General features: G+C 35.2%; 1 protein-coding gene across 5 annotated transcripts in view; it reads right to left on the bottom strand.

Annotated features, from left to right (window-relative positions):
- LOC6052025 (proton channel OtopLc) overlaps window positions 1–17,254 on the bottom strand; it is a 130,404-nt gene that overhangs the window by 77,451 nt on the left and 35,699 nt on the right. For 2 of the 5 annotated variants that reach the window (XM_038249626.1, XM_038249630.1), the window contains exon 1: window positions 11,509–12,151. The exons of 2 other annotated variants lie outside the window; for them this stretch is intronic. The gene's annotated coding sequence lies outside the window, so the exon portion shown is untranslated. Of the gene's footprint in view, window positions 1–11,508; window positions 12,153–17,254 lie in introns of those variants that run through there. One more of the 5 variants, XM_038249629.1, reaches the window with a different exon arrangement.

Below are 17,254 nucleotides of genomic sequence, written 5' to 3'. Positions count from 1 at the left end.
TTTCGGCCGTCATAATTGCTGTCTTCTTCGACACAACACTTCTCTGGAATACTCTGGGCAAAACAAAGAAACAGTAGAAATAAACACACTCGCTAGCCGAGGGGGCTTAATCGCTCTTGGTTTAACGAAACAAAGTGACACTTTGCTAAGTACGGTTCTGTTTTATTTGCAGATATTGTACGATCAGTTTCTTGCTGGACTCGGTCGTTGGAAACGACCGTAGGCTCAACAACCGTCGAAATAGACGGCGGGCCAGATGCGGGCATAAAATGTCAAAATCTCTCCTCGCCCCCACTTCGTCTCACCATCCAGCAGAAGCTTTGTTGACAAACCGTGAGAATGACCATGAGAAGATGCCAGAAATCCAGTTACCAGCTGAATCCACAATAACAGAAAAAAAAACAAAAATATCAACTTATTGAAGATTTTGCAACAATAAAAATCTAAAACTTCAGCAAAACCGACTTGCCCGAAGTCTGACTGCTTCGCGTGCTTTCCTCAAACCACGCACCCGGCTCGCTATTGACAGCTTGGTTGGATTTGGATTAGCATCAAAATGGCTTCACGGTTGGGCGACTCGTTCGGGCCTTAACAGTAACTTGTTGTTCGTACCGTTTTCGGTGAATTGCCTGTGACTTTTTATGAATGGGTTTGCGTTGCAGCAAACTGCGACGAATAAATCAAACCTAATGTGGGCACTATGGGATTGCGATGAAAGATTTTTTTCAAATGTCAGTGTGGGAAGGGGGAGTGGAGAGAGGTTTTCCCACATTTGTGAATGTGAATGGTTTTATTTTCAAGGGACAAAGGGCAGGTGAAAGAGGTGATTCAAAAAGGCAGATAATGTTTTTATTGACGACTTTTTTGTTTCAAAACATTAAACAAAAAATTTAAAACTGAAAAAATGCTACTTTTTGCGAAAAAAAAACTCAGAAAACAAAAAATAGTATCTATTGGTCATTAATTTTAAAAGAAATAATTTGATATTTTTTAAGCGCAAGATATTTTTAGCGTTGAAATAATTAATGATAGAAAGATGTGAAGTTTAAGTCAAAAATATGTCTGAATTGAAATCATGTTGCAAGTATTTGACAGCAGCGTTACTGTTGTAATGTTCTAAGAATTGAATGATACTAATTTTAAAGATTTAGTTTGGTATTCGTTTTTTACAAAGTCTTTTAATTATTTTTTGATGGCACTAATTGAAAAAGAAAACAAAGATATGTTTTGGCAATACCTACTTTTGAAAACTTAAAAAAATATAAATTCCAATGAAAATCATTTTTTTTCTAGGCGGGCTTCGATCTAAAAATATTACCCAAAATTCATTTTCAACCATTTTTTGATCTTTAAAAAGCATTGGAAAGAAGAACTCTTGATATTTAAGAAAAAATAGGGTTGGAAGTTGTAGAATCCTCGCACCCGTGAACACGTCCGTTCCATGCTGCAAGCCAATCTAAACCAAGGTATGTAGATTAGTAAGTTAATGCGGGGTTTCCAGCCGTCAAAATAGTTAGTTAGCACGAAAGTCGGATTTTATATGGAGATTTTCAGAAAAGTGAAAATTTGACCATTTTCCGAGCAAATTTCACCGGATTGAGAAGCATGCAAAACTGAACCGAAATACGCTTTTAAAACATAAATACTTTTCAAAAAACTAAATTCAATTAAACGCGTGGTAGCTGTCATCTTAGAGACCCAGTCCTGTATGTCACTCAAGTGAAAGCTGACCGAAGCCTGCAAAAAGTGTATGAAAAAAAACTTCAGTGCTAATAACTTTTCATAGGGTTGTCAGATCTAAGATGTTTACGGCTCATTGAAAAGGTAACATGATACGAGGTCAATTTAATAAGTTCATTTTTCGTGTGGTTTTATAGCCTTTCCTCAGTAAGGTGAGGAAGGCAAAAATCCGGTGAAATTTGCCCGGAAAATAGTCAAATTTTCAAGTTTCTAAAAATCTCCATATTAAATTCGGGTTTCGTGTTAACTATTTTGACAGCTGGGAATTCCCTCCTTACCTCATCTTATCTACATACAAGCGTTTTAGAAGCAGTATCCAAATAAAAAAAGGAATAACGTATTTAGAACAAATTTTGAAGACATTGTTAATTTGAAAATTCTGCGATACGATTTTGTTTTATTTCACGAATACTAAAAATTAATGTAGAAGAACGCTATTTAACCCCTCAAAAATTAATGTCAAGAAAGAATAACCTAATTTATTTTTAAATCTTTGCAAAATGTATTCAAATAGCGACGAATAGTGAATATCTTGAGTTTTTTAAAGGTACTATAAAATATTGTCTTTCATAAGTTTATAGGACCTATTAAAAAATTCGTGATATGTTGTATAGAACATGAGGAAATTTAGAACATAAAATTTAATATTTCATTTATAAATAAAGTTTTTTATTCAAGTAGCTTAAAAAACATTACATGTAGAAATAAACTTTGATAATTATTTTGCAATGCATTAAAATTGTCTGAAATTATCAATAAATGTAAAAAAAACTGATATTATTGAAGTTTTATTTTCTATGTTTTCTAAATACTCAATTTTCTTTAATTCTAAAGTTTAGGAAAACAGACAAAATTTTATCATACTTTTTAAAATTTTTTCAAATCTCAGTAAAATTTAAAAAGCTGAATCATAACTTCAACTGCCGAATATTCTATAAAATTTCACAAAATCAAAATAATACAACTTTATTTAAAGAAATAATTTGTGTCAGGGGGCTTTATTTTGCATCTTAAACTACTGCCAACATTTTTAGAAAGACCTTTCTGTTCTTAACTAAACTCAAATAATATAGCTTTATTTATTTTTAATGCAAACTTTGGAGTGCGTGAAATTGCCGTGAAATTTCAATGTTTTGTGATTGACATGCCGCGAAATTTCGATTTTTTGACTGTGAAAAAATAATTATAACTCTACAGAAGTTTGACTTCTTTTATGGTTAATAATATGTATTTTTTTCTGTTATCAACGTTGGCTGAGTTTTTCACTAATATTTCCTGTATTGACTATGACAGATTATGCCTCTACGCACTTTTAAACAATTTAAATAATTATGGGAGAAAATGTGAAAAACACGCAAAAAATAAAAAAATAGCTGTCAAAACACGAAAAAACTAGATCTTGATCGAAAGGTGGTAGGAGAAGTCAAAGACAATCAGAAACAAACATAAAATAAAAAACAATATAAATCCAAATAAAATAACTAAAAATGAAACAAGAAAAACATAAAACAAGATAAGTAAAGGTATTCGTAGAACACAAAGTTGCTTAAACTGATTTTCTGAACAAGAAAATAATAATAAAAAATAATCGAAAAAATATTTTAACATTAAAAGGATAAAACGGGTTTGAGATTTAATTTGATTTGTTAGAGTTTCAGAAGAAAATGAACCGCCAGCAAAAAGAAAAAGTTAGGGTAGGGTAGTCATCAATGAGACACTTTCGGTTTTCAACTTTCAAAGATTTTTCTCATTTTTTCATCAGCATGTTTTAATGAGCTTTTTGTTGAATTTTCTTTCTTTTAATGTGTTCTAACATAGACCAAAATATGAGATCGATCCGACATCTACAGCCAGAGTTATTCAACTGTCTCATTGTAGACGCACTTGGCAGGAACAATGAGACAGCTGGGGAACAATGAGACACACTACGAAAATCAAGATTTTTCTAGTAAAACATCATGTTTTTGTATTGTTCCATTGTAGGTAACTTGCCTTGTACATTTTAGAGCAATTTTGCCAACATGAAACTTTAATTAACAAAAGTTATACTAAAAAGTATTTAAATTTTGTTAAATCCGTATATTCATACCAAATAACTTTGTATTTTTGGTTAAGTGAAGTTAAAACTCTATAAATATGCCAAAAATCACTTTTAATTCATGTTTTGAAAGATTTCCATCGATTTTGAAAAGTTTATTGAAGAAAAATCAAAGTGTCTCATTGTTACCCATGGGCTGAATTGAGTGGGGAACAATGAGACAGCCCTGGATTCTGGGTATATTCTAAATTTTGTCAAATCTAATGAAAGGACATTGTAGCCCAACTTAATCCGTATGGAACGTCGAAAGAAATTTGAAGAAATATTAGTTTTGGTGTTAATGGCAGCCTACGAGCGAAAAAGTAATTTTTGTTCATAATTTACTTTTACACCCCAGAATCAAACATTTATGAATAACTTTTCAAGGGAGCGTTCATAACCAAAGCCACTATAATGGCAGAAGTGTATCCAGTACACACACTTTTCTCCCAAATATGAGTCTGATTGGTTGAAACTACGACTTGTGAGAGCCATTTTATCATTGTTCCCCGTGTCTCATTGATGACTACTCTGCCCATAATTGAAAATTCGGCTATTATGCCAAATCAAGTATTCCGAGAAAAACGCGTTTTAGTGTTTGACACAAAATCTCCGTCAAGGTAATTTCCCATAAGAGTGGCATATTAGCCGTTTGGTTTTTCGCATCGGCAGCCAAGTCTAGACACTATTTCAGTAAAATTCAAGTTCCAGAAGATGCGTTGGAACGTCCTCTACCACCTGGTGCTAATATCTCGTTTTTGACAAAAGTGGATATTAGCCGTTTTTCAATGGTGGGCAGTACTCTACCCTACTGGAAATACGAAAAACAACTTTTAGGCGTCCTATGTCAAACTTTGTCATGCTAATTCCAACCCCCATACGAAAAGAACGTCACATTTTGTCATAAAATTTTTAGTTGCATGCAAGATAAAAAAATCAAAAAAAAACTTAAAACAAGAAAAGTAAAGTTTTCAAAAAAAAAAGGAATTGCTCAAAATAACCTCCCTAATAAGGGAAAAATAAAAATTATCATAGCAAAAACTAATGTGCTGTAGAGGGTTGACCGATTCGTATTAAATAAGTGTTCATTGATTCGACTTGTTCTGCGTACCTTGGTCAGTTCTTGGAAAATTTAAATTTGCAAGGTTGTTTACAATAATGATAGTGTGGTTTGATAACGATAACGATTATTTTATCGGCGATGCACGACGATAACTCATTTGAAGTAACTTATTTAAATAAACTTGTTTATAAAAAAACATTTGGCAAAATTTAATCTATTAATAAAATCGTATTGTTTTATAATGCAGTATGTTAGTAATCTAATCTAATCTAATCTAATCCGACCCTAGCGCAACCAATCTTTCGAAGGGATCCTGGAGAGTGCCTTAGGTTAGATTACGCCTAGCACTCTTCTTGTCATTCATTAACATTTGTAGTGCGCCATGGCATTGGAATGCATTGAAACATCACAAGCGTTAAAGCGGCCAGGCCTACTGCGTAAAGCCGTATCGCAGAGACATGATTCGTTTGAAGTGGGTTGAGTTTGAGCACGGAGTGTTCGAACAACAACACAATTCTGAATCAACAGGGGAGGAAGAAGCGTGGGGACACACCACCATACGCTCCGAGATTTTGGTTGTATTCATTGGGAGCACCATGCTAAGAAGGTTTGGTACTCCGGGACCCTCTGGGATGGGACATTGTATTTCCACGAATGCCCTGGACACTATTTGCCGTGGTTATAGCGCCAGAACTCGCTCTTTAATAATGCAGTATTTTAGTAAATAGAAGAATTACAAAAAAAATCACAAAATCAATTTTTAAAGCAATTTCGATAATTTAATATATTGAAAAATATTTAGCTATAGATTTTAACTGTGCGTATAATAATATTAATTACTTTATGTTAAATAATCAATTTTGACACATGTAATACATGAACGGTACCACTTTTTTGTGTGTAAATATTAAATTTTCATAAAAACGGGACTTAAGAAAATAAAACTATTTTTCATAATGTGCTGTAATACGGGATTAAAAGATTTCCACTGTTTCACAATTTTAAGTGTATTATGTTTTGCCCTTAAAATTACGAAGAATGAGGTTGACTTTATAGCTGTCGGCCACTATTGCTAGTACCAACCACTAGTGTCTTCCTTTTAACTACAAAAACTTCGCCGCCCTGGTCTCCAAAGTGTTTGAGTACGGCATGGAGCGTGTTTACACTTAGAATTTTTAGAGCGCCCGCCACGGGATTCAAACCAGCCACCTCTGGATTGCGAGTCCAGTGCGCGGTCCGATTGATCCACAGGGGCGGGACACGTATTACCTATCTTTTCAAAAAAATATTATTAATCACTAAATTGCAATAAAGTGTAAACAATGCTTTGCGTCGTTGAAACCCAAATTACGAAAATTGTATGGCCGTTGCAAATATTACTTCAAATGTATGTCACTCAAAATAACGGAAGCAGCAATGCAGAATATATTTTAACTTGTTTACATTCGTTTGTTTAATTTTTCTTAAAAAAATATGCTCTCAAAAAAAACTCTGAATAAAACTGTCTGTTTTCAATTAGTGATCCAACATATTCTAATTTCCGAATATTATCAAAACATAAAAATTGAAAATTTGGATATGTTGGATCACGGATGGAAATCAGACAGAACTTAAAAAATGTGTGTTTGATAAAGATATTTTTTGTATTTTTGCCTTCCTCACTGAGGTAAGGCTATAATCCTGCTCTAAAAATGAACTTTTTATTAAAAGCTCGAAGACCCACCTTCATAAATACCTATCGACTCAGAATCGAAAACTGAACAAATGTCTGTGTGTGTGTATGTGTGTGTGTGTGTATGTATGTATGTGTTCAAAAAACTTGCCAAGTTTTCTCAGCACTGGCTGAACCGATTTAGATCGAACCAGTTGCATTCGACTTGGTTTAGGGTCCCATACATCGCTATTGAATTGTTTGAAGTTTCGATAAGTAGTTCAAAAGTTATGTATAAAAATGTGTTTTCACATATATCCGGATCTCAATTATATGCATGTAAACGATGTCCAGATCCATCATCCAACCCATCGTTGGTTAGGTAATCAAAAGACCTTTCCAACAAGTCCACAACATCGAAGATCTGGCAACCCTGTCTCGAGTTATGACCACTTAATTGATATTTATGTACTTTTTTAAGCCGGATCTCACTTAAATGCATGTAAACGATGTCCGGATCCATCATCCGACCCATCGTTGGTTAGATAATTGAGAGATCTTTCCAACGAGTCCACATAATTGAAGATCTGGCAACCCTGTCTCGAGTTATGACCACTTAAGTGATATTTAAGTACTTTTTGAAGCCGGATCTCACTTAAATGCATTTAAACGATGTCCGGATTCATCATCCGACCCATGGTTGGTTAGGTAATCAAGAGACTTTTCCAACGAGTCCGCAACATCGATGATCTGGCAACCCTGTCTCGAGTTATGACCACTTAAGTGATATGTATGTACTTTTTTGAAGCCGGATCTCACTTAAATGTATGTAAACGATGTCCGGAACCATCATCTGACTCATCGCTGGTTAGGTAATCAAAAGACCTTTCCAACAAGTCCACAACATCGAAGATCTGGCAACCCTGTCTCGAGTTATGACCACTTAATTCATATTTATGTACTTTTTTAAGCCGGATCTCACTTAAATGCATGTAAACGATGTCCGGATCCATCATCCGACCCATCGTTGGTTAGATAATTGAGAGATCTTTCCAACGAGTCCACATAATTGAAGATCTGGCAACCCTGTCTCGAGTTATGACCACTTAAGTGATATTTAAGTACTTTTTTGAAGCCGGATCTCACTTAAATGCATGTAAACGATGTCCGGATCCATCAGCCGACCCATCGTTGGTTAGATAATTGAGAGATCTTTCCAACGAGTCCACATAATTGAAGATCTGGCAACCCTGTCTCGAGTTATGACCACTTAAGTGATATTTAAGTACTTTTTGAAGCCGGATCTCACTTAAATGCATTTAAACGATGTCCGGATTCATCATCCGACCCATGGTTGGTTAGGTAATCAAGAGACTTTTCCAACGAGTCCGCAACATCGATGATCTGGCAACCCTGTCTCGAGTTATGACCACTTAAGTGATATGTATGTACTTTTTTGAAGCCGGATCTCACTTAAATGTATGTAAACGATGTCCGGATCCATCATCCGACCCATCGTTGGTTAGATAATCGAGAGACCTTTCGAACGAGTCCACATAATTGAAGATCTGGCAACCCTGTCTCGAGTTATGACCACTTAAGTGATATGTATGTACTTTTTTGAAGCCGGATCTCACTTAAATGTATGTAAACGATGTCCGGAACCATCATCTGACTCATCGCTGGTTAGGTAATCAAAAGACCTTTCCAACAAGTCCACAACATCGAAGATCTGGCAACCCTGTCTCGAGTTATGACCACTTAATTCATATTTATGTACTTTTTTAAGCCGGATCTCACTTAAATGCATGTAAACGATGTCCGGATCCATCATCCGACCCATCGTTGGTTAGATAATTGAGAGATCTTTCCAACGAGTCCACATAATTGAAGATCTGGCAACCCTGTCTCGAGTTATGACCACTTAAGTGATATTTAAGTACTTTTTGAAGCCGGATCTCACTTAAATGCATGTAAACGATGTCCGGATCCATCAGCCGACCCATCGTTGGTTAGATAATTGAGAGATCTTTCCAACGAGTCCACATAATTGAAGATCTGGCAACCCTGTCTCGAGTTATGACCACTTAAGTGATATTTAAGTACTTTTTGAAGCCGGATCTCACTTAAATGCATGTAAACGATGTCCGGATCCATCATCCGACCCATCGTTGGTTAGGTAATCAAGAGACTTTTCCAACGAGTCCACAATATCGAAGATCTGGCAACCCTGTCTCGAGTTATGACCACCTAAGTGATATTTATGTACTTTTTTGAAGCCGGATCTCACTTAAATGCATGTAAACGATGTCCGGATCCATCATCCGACCCATCGTTGGTTAGATAATCGAGAGACCTTTCGAACGAGTCCACATAATTGAAGATCTGGCAACCCTGTCTCGAGTTATGACCACTTAAGTGATATTTATGTACTTTTTTGAAGCCGGATCTCACTTAAATGCATTTAAACGATGTCCGGATTCATCATCCGACCCATGGTTGGTTAGGTAATCAAGAGACTTTTCCAACGAGTCCGCAACATCGATGATCTGGCAACCCTGTCTCGAGTTATGACCACTTAAGTGATATGTATGTACTTTTTTGAAGCCGGATCTCACTTAAATGTATGTAAACGATGTCCGGATCCATCATCCGACCCATCGTTGGTTAGATAATCGAGAGACATTTCGAACGAGTCCACATAATTGAAGATCTGGCAACCCTGTCTCGAATTATGACCACTTAAGTGATATTTATGTACTTTTTTGAAGCCGGATCTCACTTAAATGCATTTAAACGATGTCCGGATTCATCATCCGACCCATGGTTGGTTAGGTAATCAAGAGACTTTTCCAACGAGTCCGCAACATCGATGATCTGGCAACCCTGTCTCGAGTTATGACCACTTAAGTGATATGTATGTACTTTTTTGAAGCCGGATCTCACTTAAATGTATGTAAACGATGTCCGGATCCATCATCCGACCCATCGTTGGTTAGATAATCGAGAGACATTTCGAACGAGTCCACATAATTGAAGATCTGGCAACCCTGTCTCGAGTTATGACCACTTAAGTGATATGTATGTACTTTTTTGAAGCCGGATCTCACTTAAATGTATGTAAACGATGTCCGGAACCATCATCTGACTCATCGCTGGTTAGGTAATCAAAAGACCTTTCCAACAAGTCCACAACATCGAAGATCTGGCAACCCTGTCTCGAGTTATGACCACTTAATTCATATTTATGTACTTTTTTAAGCCGGATCTCACTTAAATGCATGTAAACGATGTCCGGATCCATCATCCGACCCATCGTTGGTTAGATAATTGAGAGACCTTTCGAACGAGTCCACATAATTGAAGATCTGGCAACCCTGTCTCGAGTTATGACCACTTAAGTGATATTTAAGTACTTTTTGAAGCCGGATCTCACTTAAATGCATGTAAACGATGTCCGGATCCATCATCCGACCCATCGTTGGTTAGGTAATCAAGAGACTTTTCCAACAAGTCCACAATATCGAAGATCTGGCAACCCTGTCTCGAGTTATGACCACCTAAGTGATATTTATGTACTTTTTTGAAGCCGGATCTCACTTAAATGCATGTAAACGATGTCCGGATCCATCATCCGACCCATCGTTGGTTAGATAATCGAGAGACCTTTCGAACGAGTCCACATAATTGAAGATCTGGCAACCCTGTCTCGAGTTATGACCACTTAAGTGATATTTATGTACTTTTTTGAAGCCGGATCTCACTTAAATGCATGTAAACGATGTCCGGATCCATCATCCGACCCATGGTTGGTTAGGTAATCAAGAGACTTTTCCAACGAGTCCGCAACATCGATGATCTGGCAACCCTGTCTCGAGTTATGACCACTTAAGTGATATTTATGTACTTTTGTGAAGCCGGATCTCACTTAAATGCATGTAAACGATGTCCGGATCAATCATCCGACCCATCATTGGTTAGGTAATCGAAAGAACTTTCCAACGAGTCCACATAATTGAAGATCTGGCAACCCTGTCTCGAGTTATGACAACTTAAGTTATATCTGTGTACTTATTTTTCTGGACCTAAAAAAATAGCTGAAATATGTGTCCAAACCACTCATATTACCCATTGTTGGTAACAAGTGAGGAAGGCATCAACCACATAGGTGGATTAAGTTAGTTTTTATTAGAACTTTTACCAACCTAACTCGTCAACAACCGTAGCCAGTCGAAATCAACATTTGGAAATATTATCAACTAAAGCTAAACAACAGTTTTAATAGTTTGAAATTTCCGAATAAAATGTTTAGGAAAAATGTTCCATGAAAGTATGTTGACTCAAAAGTGGAAGTTTCAAAATTCTTCCTGCTGCAAACTCAGGAGCATGCATAACAGGTTAATCCAATCTACTAAACAATGCCCTTTTTACACGCCACACAGCTTTACCATTAAGCATTCCCTTCTAGACTCATTTTCCATTCCAAATACAGGACCCCTCTACCACCACCTTCATAAAACAGGTGCCAAAAGAAAACGAACCATAAAAAGTCCGACTCTGGCCCTCCCCCAACCATCGCGCGTACAAAAAAAAAACACGGGAAAACTCTTACTTTTCATCTTTTGACTTTTCCTCTGTTTTCGTAATTTGTAGCATCCACTTGGCTATGCTTTGTGTCTAGACTTGAGACGATTCCCGTCGATCTTGATTGCATCTTCGCGCTAGGCCGGTTTTCGTTGGCACCAGTTTTCAAAGTGACAAAGTTCCCCCCCCCCCCCCTCCTAAACCTGTCAAAACGTTAATACGATAAAAATCACCGACTTTTGAAGTCACACAACTGCCGGGGGGCGACTGTTGATAGCTGCTGCTTCTTAAAAATAGGTTCTGCCCCCATCGCCCTCCCACAACTCTCGAAAGTTGGCCAAAAGCCAAAACTAAGACAACGACTTAGCACTGCTCATGAAACTCAATTCCTACCCATTTTCCGATCCAATAATCCGCTCTGGAACACACTTGTACCGCTTCCAACGACGAAGTTTGGGGCCCAAGTTCTGGGTGTCACTGGAAATGCACACCAAGTCGGGTTGGAGTTATTGTGGGAGTCGAGTTGTGTCCCCTTTCGAGTTTTTTTCTTCACTCTTTGAAACGGGTTATTTCAGCACAATCACTCTAATTATAACACGACGTCGAGAAGCTGAGAGGCGGGTAATTGTCGCGGGACGTCACAAACTGGTCCGTAATGCACCACTAGGCGAGGCTACCCTTCAACCAAGCTAAACCATTACACAATATCTAATCCACTTGGAACGACACCGGATCAGGCGATTGACAACTTCTGAACACTTTGAATTGTCATGATTTGGTTCCGAAATCAATTCTACAATCTCTACACTGAACAGTCATTTAAGTTTTCAAAGTCTCCAAACTTCACACGTTCACCAACAGCAATCGAATCGTACACTCCACAAATCCCAAACTCGAAGAAACTCGAAACCGTCACCGCAACCTGCTGCTGCTGCTGCTGAAGTTGCTAGTGCTACCCAAAAACAGATTCAAACACCCGCGCGCGCCTACATCCGACGAGAGGGGACCCGTTCCGGGCCAGGTTCCAGCGGCAACTGAATGTTTTGCTTCCAGTGCGGTTAGAACATTGCAGGCAACTTGGGCTGGAGAATAATGATGAATGAAATACTCGCCGGGGTTCCTAATGGTCTAGGGTGACGTGGGGTGCATCTTTGATTTTTTTTTGTTTTAGTTGGAAAATCAGTGATAAGTTAGGAAGCCACACAAAAATAGCAAGCAACAAAAATCAAGGAACAAATTACCAAATATATTGGGACTTATTCAGGAGTTTGATCCGTAATTGATCTACAGCCATGCCTCGGTTTTGCACTGCCCCGGTTTTGCACCGTTCAGCTGCCTCGGTTAGCTGAAGCACAGAGCTTATGGGATTTTGGCTATATGGGAGACATTGGCTATAATTCTATAAATAAACATGCAAACATCAGAAAATTATAATGTTTTGGAATCGGGATGATGTCAGCTATCCATTAAAATTTTTATTTCAAGAAAATTTTCACAAAAATACGTATTTTTCCTGTATTTTGAAAATGCATATTTTTTTCTCTAAAGAAACCAAAAATATATTGTTATTGCAATATATGTACCAAATGATCAGGTTTTTTTCAAACATTTTGGATGTAACAATAACATTTTTTGAAAATACTCAAAATTTTCACAAAACTACGTATTTTCGAAAAAATACTCAAAATTTCAATTTGTACAATACGGGTATCAAACGATCGGGATTTTTCATACATTTCAAATGTAATAACAACAGTTTTAGGAAATACTCATAATTTTAACAAAACTACGTATTTTCGAAAAATACTCAAAATTTAAATTTATACAATATGGGTGTCAAACGATCGGGATTATTTCATACATTTCGAATGTAATATCACCAATTTTAGAAAATACCAAAATTTTCACAAAACAACGAATTTTTGAAAAAAGTACTCAAAATTTCCGTTTTTACAATGTGGGTATCAAACGATCGGGATTTTTTCATACATTTCGAATGTAATAACAATATTTTTTTTCGAAAATACTCAAAATTTTCACAAAACTACGTAATTTTGAAAAAAATACACAAAATTTCAATTTTTAAAATATGGGTATCAAACGATCGGGATTTTGTCATACATTTCGAATGTTATAACAATAATTTTAGAAAATTCTCAAAATTTTCACAAAACTACGATTTTTTTGAAAAAAAGAACTCAAAATTCCCGTTTTTACATTGTGGGTATCAAACGATCAAGATTTTTTCATACATTTTGAGTGTAATAACAACATTTTTTGAAAATACTCATAATTTTCACAAAACTACGTTTTTTTCGGAAAAAAATACTCAAAATTTCAATTTTTAAAATATGGGTATCAAACGATCGGGATTTTTTCATACATTTCGAATGTAATAACAATATTTTTTCAAAAATACTCAAAATTTTCACAAAACTACGTATTTTCTAAAAAAATACTCAAAATTTCCGTTTTTACAAAATGACCTATTAAATTAAATTGAAGCATAGTCTCAATCTTCCTGCTCAGCGGATTTCGCCAGAAGGAGAAGACGATGATCACAATACCAAATGAACACAAATCGATCTAAATATACTGTTTTCAGGCTGGAATAGATACCAAACTGTCACACGTAGCACTACGGTAGTTTGAGATATCTAGAAGCTCAAGGACACATGACGATACAAAGAAACAATAAATGAAAAAATCTCAACCATGTGATACTCATATTGTAAAAAACTGAAATTTGGGGTATTTTTTCGAAAAAACGTAGTTTTGTGAAAATTTGGGTATTTCCACAAATTTGTGTAATAACTTTTGAAATGTATAAAAAAATCCCGAATATTTGATACCTCTTGTGAAAAACAGAAATTTTCAGTTTTTTTTTTCAAAACTACGTAGTTTTGTGAGTATTTTAATTTTTTAATAACTTTCGAAATGTATGAAAAAATTCCGATCGCTTGATATGCACATAGTACAAACGGAAATTTTGAGTACTTTTTTCAAAAAATCGTAGTTTTGTGAAAATAATGAGTATTTTCTAAAAATGATGTTATTAAATTTGAAATTTATGAAAAAATCCCGATCGTTTGATACCCGTATTGTAAAAATTTAAATTTTGAGTATTTTTTCGAAAATACGTAGTTTTATGAAAATGTTGAGTATTTTCTAAAAATGTTGTTATTACATTCGAAATGTATGAAAAAATCCCGATCGTTTGATACCCATATTGTAAAAATTGAAATTTTGAGTATTTTTTTGAAAATACGTAGTTTTGTGAAAATTTGGAGTATTTTCTAAAAATGTTCTTATTACATTCGAAATGTATGAAAGAAAACCCGATCGTTTGATACCCATATTGTAAAAATTGAAATTTGGAGTATTTTTTTCGAAAATGCGTAGTTTTGTGAAAATTTTGAGTATTTTCTAAAAATGTTATTGTTACATCCAAAATGTATGAAAAAAAACCCAATCATTTGATACCCATATTGCAATAACAATAAATTTTTGGTTACTTTAGAGAAAAAATATGCATTTTCGAAATACACGAAAATTAAGTATTTTTGTGAAAACTTTCATGAAATAATAATTTTAATGGATAGCTGATAGCATCCCGATTCCAAAACACTATAATTTTCTGATGTTTGCATGATTTTTCGTACGATTAAAGCCAATGTCTCCCTATAGCCAAAATCCCATAAGCTCTGTGCCTCGGTTATGCACGCCTCGGTTTTGCATCCCCCATATGCGGTGCTAAACCGAGGCACGACTGTAGTTGCCTTTTACCATTTGCAACAACTCTTCCCTAGTTGATGTATCAAAAACTTTACAATTTTTGAGAAAATCAAATTTTCACTGAACTTTGTGAAATGAAAACTTGACATTTATTTTGCTCAAGGCACCCCAACTTCCCCCTATCATCACTGTGCAATGACGATTATAGAATTGCTTCTGCCGAACTGGTGCACGAGACGAGGGGTGGCCAGCCTCGTCGTCATCGACTGTTTTGTTGTTGTTTGGCTGGAAAACCTGTGACTAGGGGTGGGTCGGAGAGAAGTGGTGTGCCAAGTCCAGAGATCCACAATGGTACAGTACAGGTTTTACGTGCTGCAAGTGGCAACCCTAGAATTATTCTTACAATCTCTCGCTCTCTTTCTCTCTTACCGACACTTGAGTCGATGAGGAACTAAAACAGAAGCTCTATTGCTCAGACGAACGATGACAGTTTGTAGCACAGTTATAGGATTGCGTGACAGGTGGTTCCGAGGACCCAGAGTTTAGCCAACCTGACGACAGCTAAACCACATTTGACACGCCTCTCCCTGAAGCGTTTCTAAACCACATTCGAACCATATAATTTTACTACACTCTTTCTGTAATTGAAGAACGCACTACATTTTGAAGTGGGGCTTTTTATTGTATGAAGGAAAATAAAAGTTATAAATTACAAATCCATTTGATATCAATTTTTAAAGATTTGAATGATTCTTTTATCAAAAATCCAACCCATAAAAGCAATTCATTTCCTCCTTCCACCTTTTCACCTCCCTAAAAAAATATGCAAACATTTCCTCAATTTCCGGCGAGGGGTTACGTCGCCGTTGATGTTTGTACGGCGGGCAGCCTACCTTGCAGGCGCACGTTCGACCAAAAGAGCTACCCATTTGTAAACATTTCATCTTCAAACAACAACTCACACACGGACGGAGCCGGGCTGACGACACCGGAGCTTCCGAGGTACAATACAGTGCAGCACACACCCTGCTGATAAGTGACTCCTTTCTTGGGGTTTGTTGTGTATGATGTGATGGATTTGTTGGTGTTGTGGGGTAGGTGAGCGGAAGCAGGGATGTCCCCTTCCAGTTCTAGGAAGAAAAATTTAAAAGTGATAGTCCCTAAGGACATTGAAGTTGCTGTAAAATTCTCTGTGAAAAGAAATTAACTTGTAATTTTTAGTTACGATTTTTCGTTAGTTTTTAGTTTTTAGTTTTAGTTTTAGTTTTAGTTTTTAGTTTTTAGTTTTAGTTTTAGTTTTAGTTTTAGTTTTTAGTTTTTAGTTTTAGTTTTAGTTTTTAGTTTTAGTTTTAGTTTTTAGTTTTTAGTTTTTAGTTTTAGTTTTTAGTTTTTAGTTTTTAGTTTTAGTTTTTAGTTTTTAGTTTTTAGTTTTAGTTTTTAGTTTTTAGTTTTTAGTTTTTAGTTTTAGTTTAGTTTTAGTTTTTAGTTTTTAGTTTTTTTTAGTTTTAGTTTTTAGTTTTAGTTTTAGTTTTTAGTTTTTAGTTTTTAGTTTTTAGTTTTTAGTTTTAGTTTTTAGTTTTTAGTTTTTAGTTTTTAGTTTTAGTTTTTAGTTTTTAGTTTTAGTTTTTAGTTTTTAGTTTTTAGTTTTTAGTTTTAGTTTTAGTTTTTAGTTTTAGTTTTTAGTTTTAGTTTTAGTTTTAGTTTTTAGTTTTTAGTTTTTAGTTTTTAGTTTTAGTTTTAGTTTTTAGTTTTAGTTTTTAGTTTTTAGTTTTAGTTTTAGTTTTTAGTTTTTAGTTTTAGTTTTTAGTTTTTAGTTTTTAGTTTTAGTTTTAGTTTTAGTTTTTAGTTTTAGTTTTTAGTTTTTAGTTTTTAGTTTTTAGTTTTTAGTTTTTAGTTTTTAGTTTTTAGTTTTTAGTTTTTAGTTTTTAGTTTTTAGTTTTTAGTTTTTAGTTTTTAGTTTTTAGTTTTTAGTTTTTAGTTTTTAGTTTTTAGTTTTTAGTTTTTAGTTTTTAGTTTTTAGTTTTTAGTTTTTAGTTTTTAGTTTTTAGTTTTTAGTTTTTAGTTTTTAATCAAGCTAAAATTTCAAAGAGAATTTCAAGACCCCCGCCCCAAGGCGGAAGGAAAGTGAACGTTGATGGGGCACGTAATACCAATTTGATGATGGATAAACTGTTGGTAGATTGTTGTTTTTCACTCTGTTTTTCATATTATTGTGTTTTTTCCTTCGGTAGTTCGTGGCGCTAAAAGTGTGTGCTGAGTGGGGATAAAAAAACATAGACAAAGAAATTTTAGTAGTGAAAAGTGAGGGGGAAAAAAGAGACAGAACGAAAGAGAAGGCAAGAGTAATAAAAACATGAAAAGTTGCATGTTTCAAGCCCGATTGCAAAGAGAGGGATGAGGCGAG

Source organism: Culex quinquefasciatus, chromosome 1 (genome assembly GCF_015732765.1).
Source record: "Culex quinquefasciatus strain JHB chromosome 1, VPISU_Cqui_1.0_pri_paternal, whole genome shotgun sequence".
In the NCBI taxonomy this organism is placed as follows: Eukaryota; Metazoa; Arthropoda; class Insecta; order Diptera; family Culicidae; genus Culex; species Culex quinquefasciatus.
This window is presented reverse-complemented; position numbering and strand designations above follow the sequence as displayed.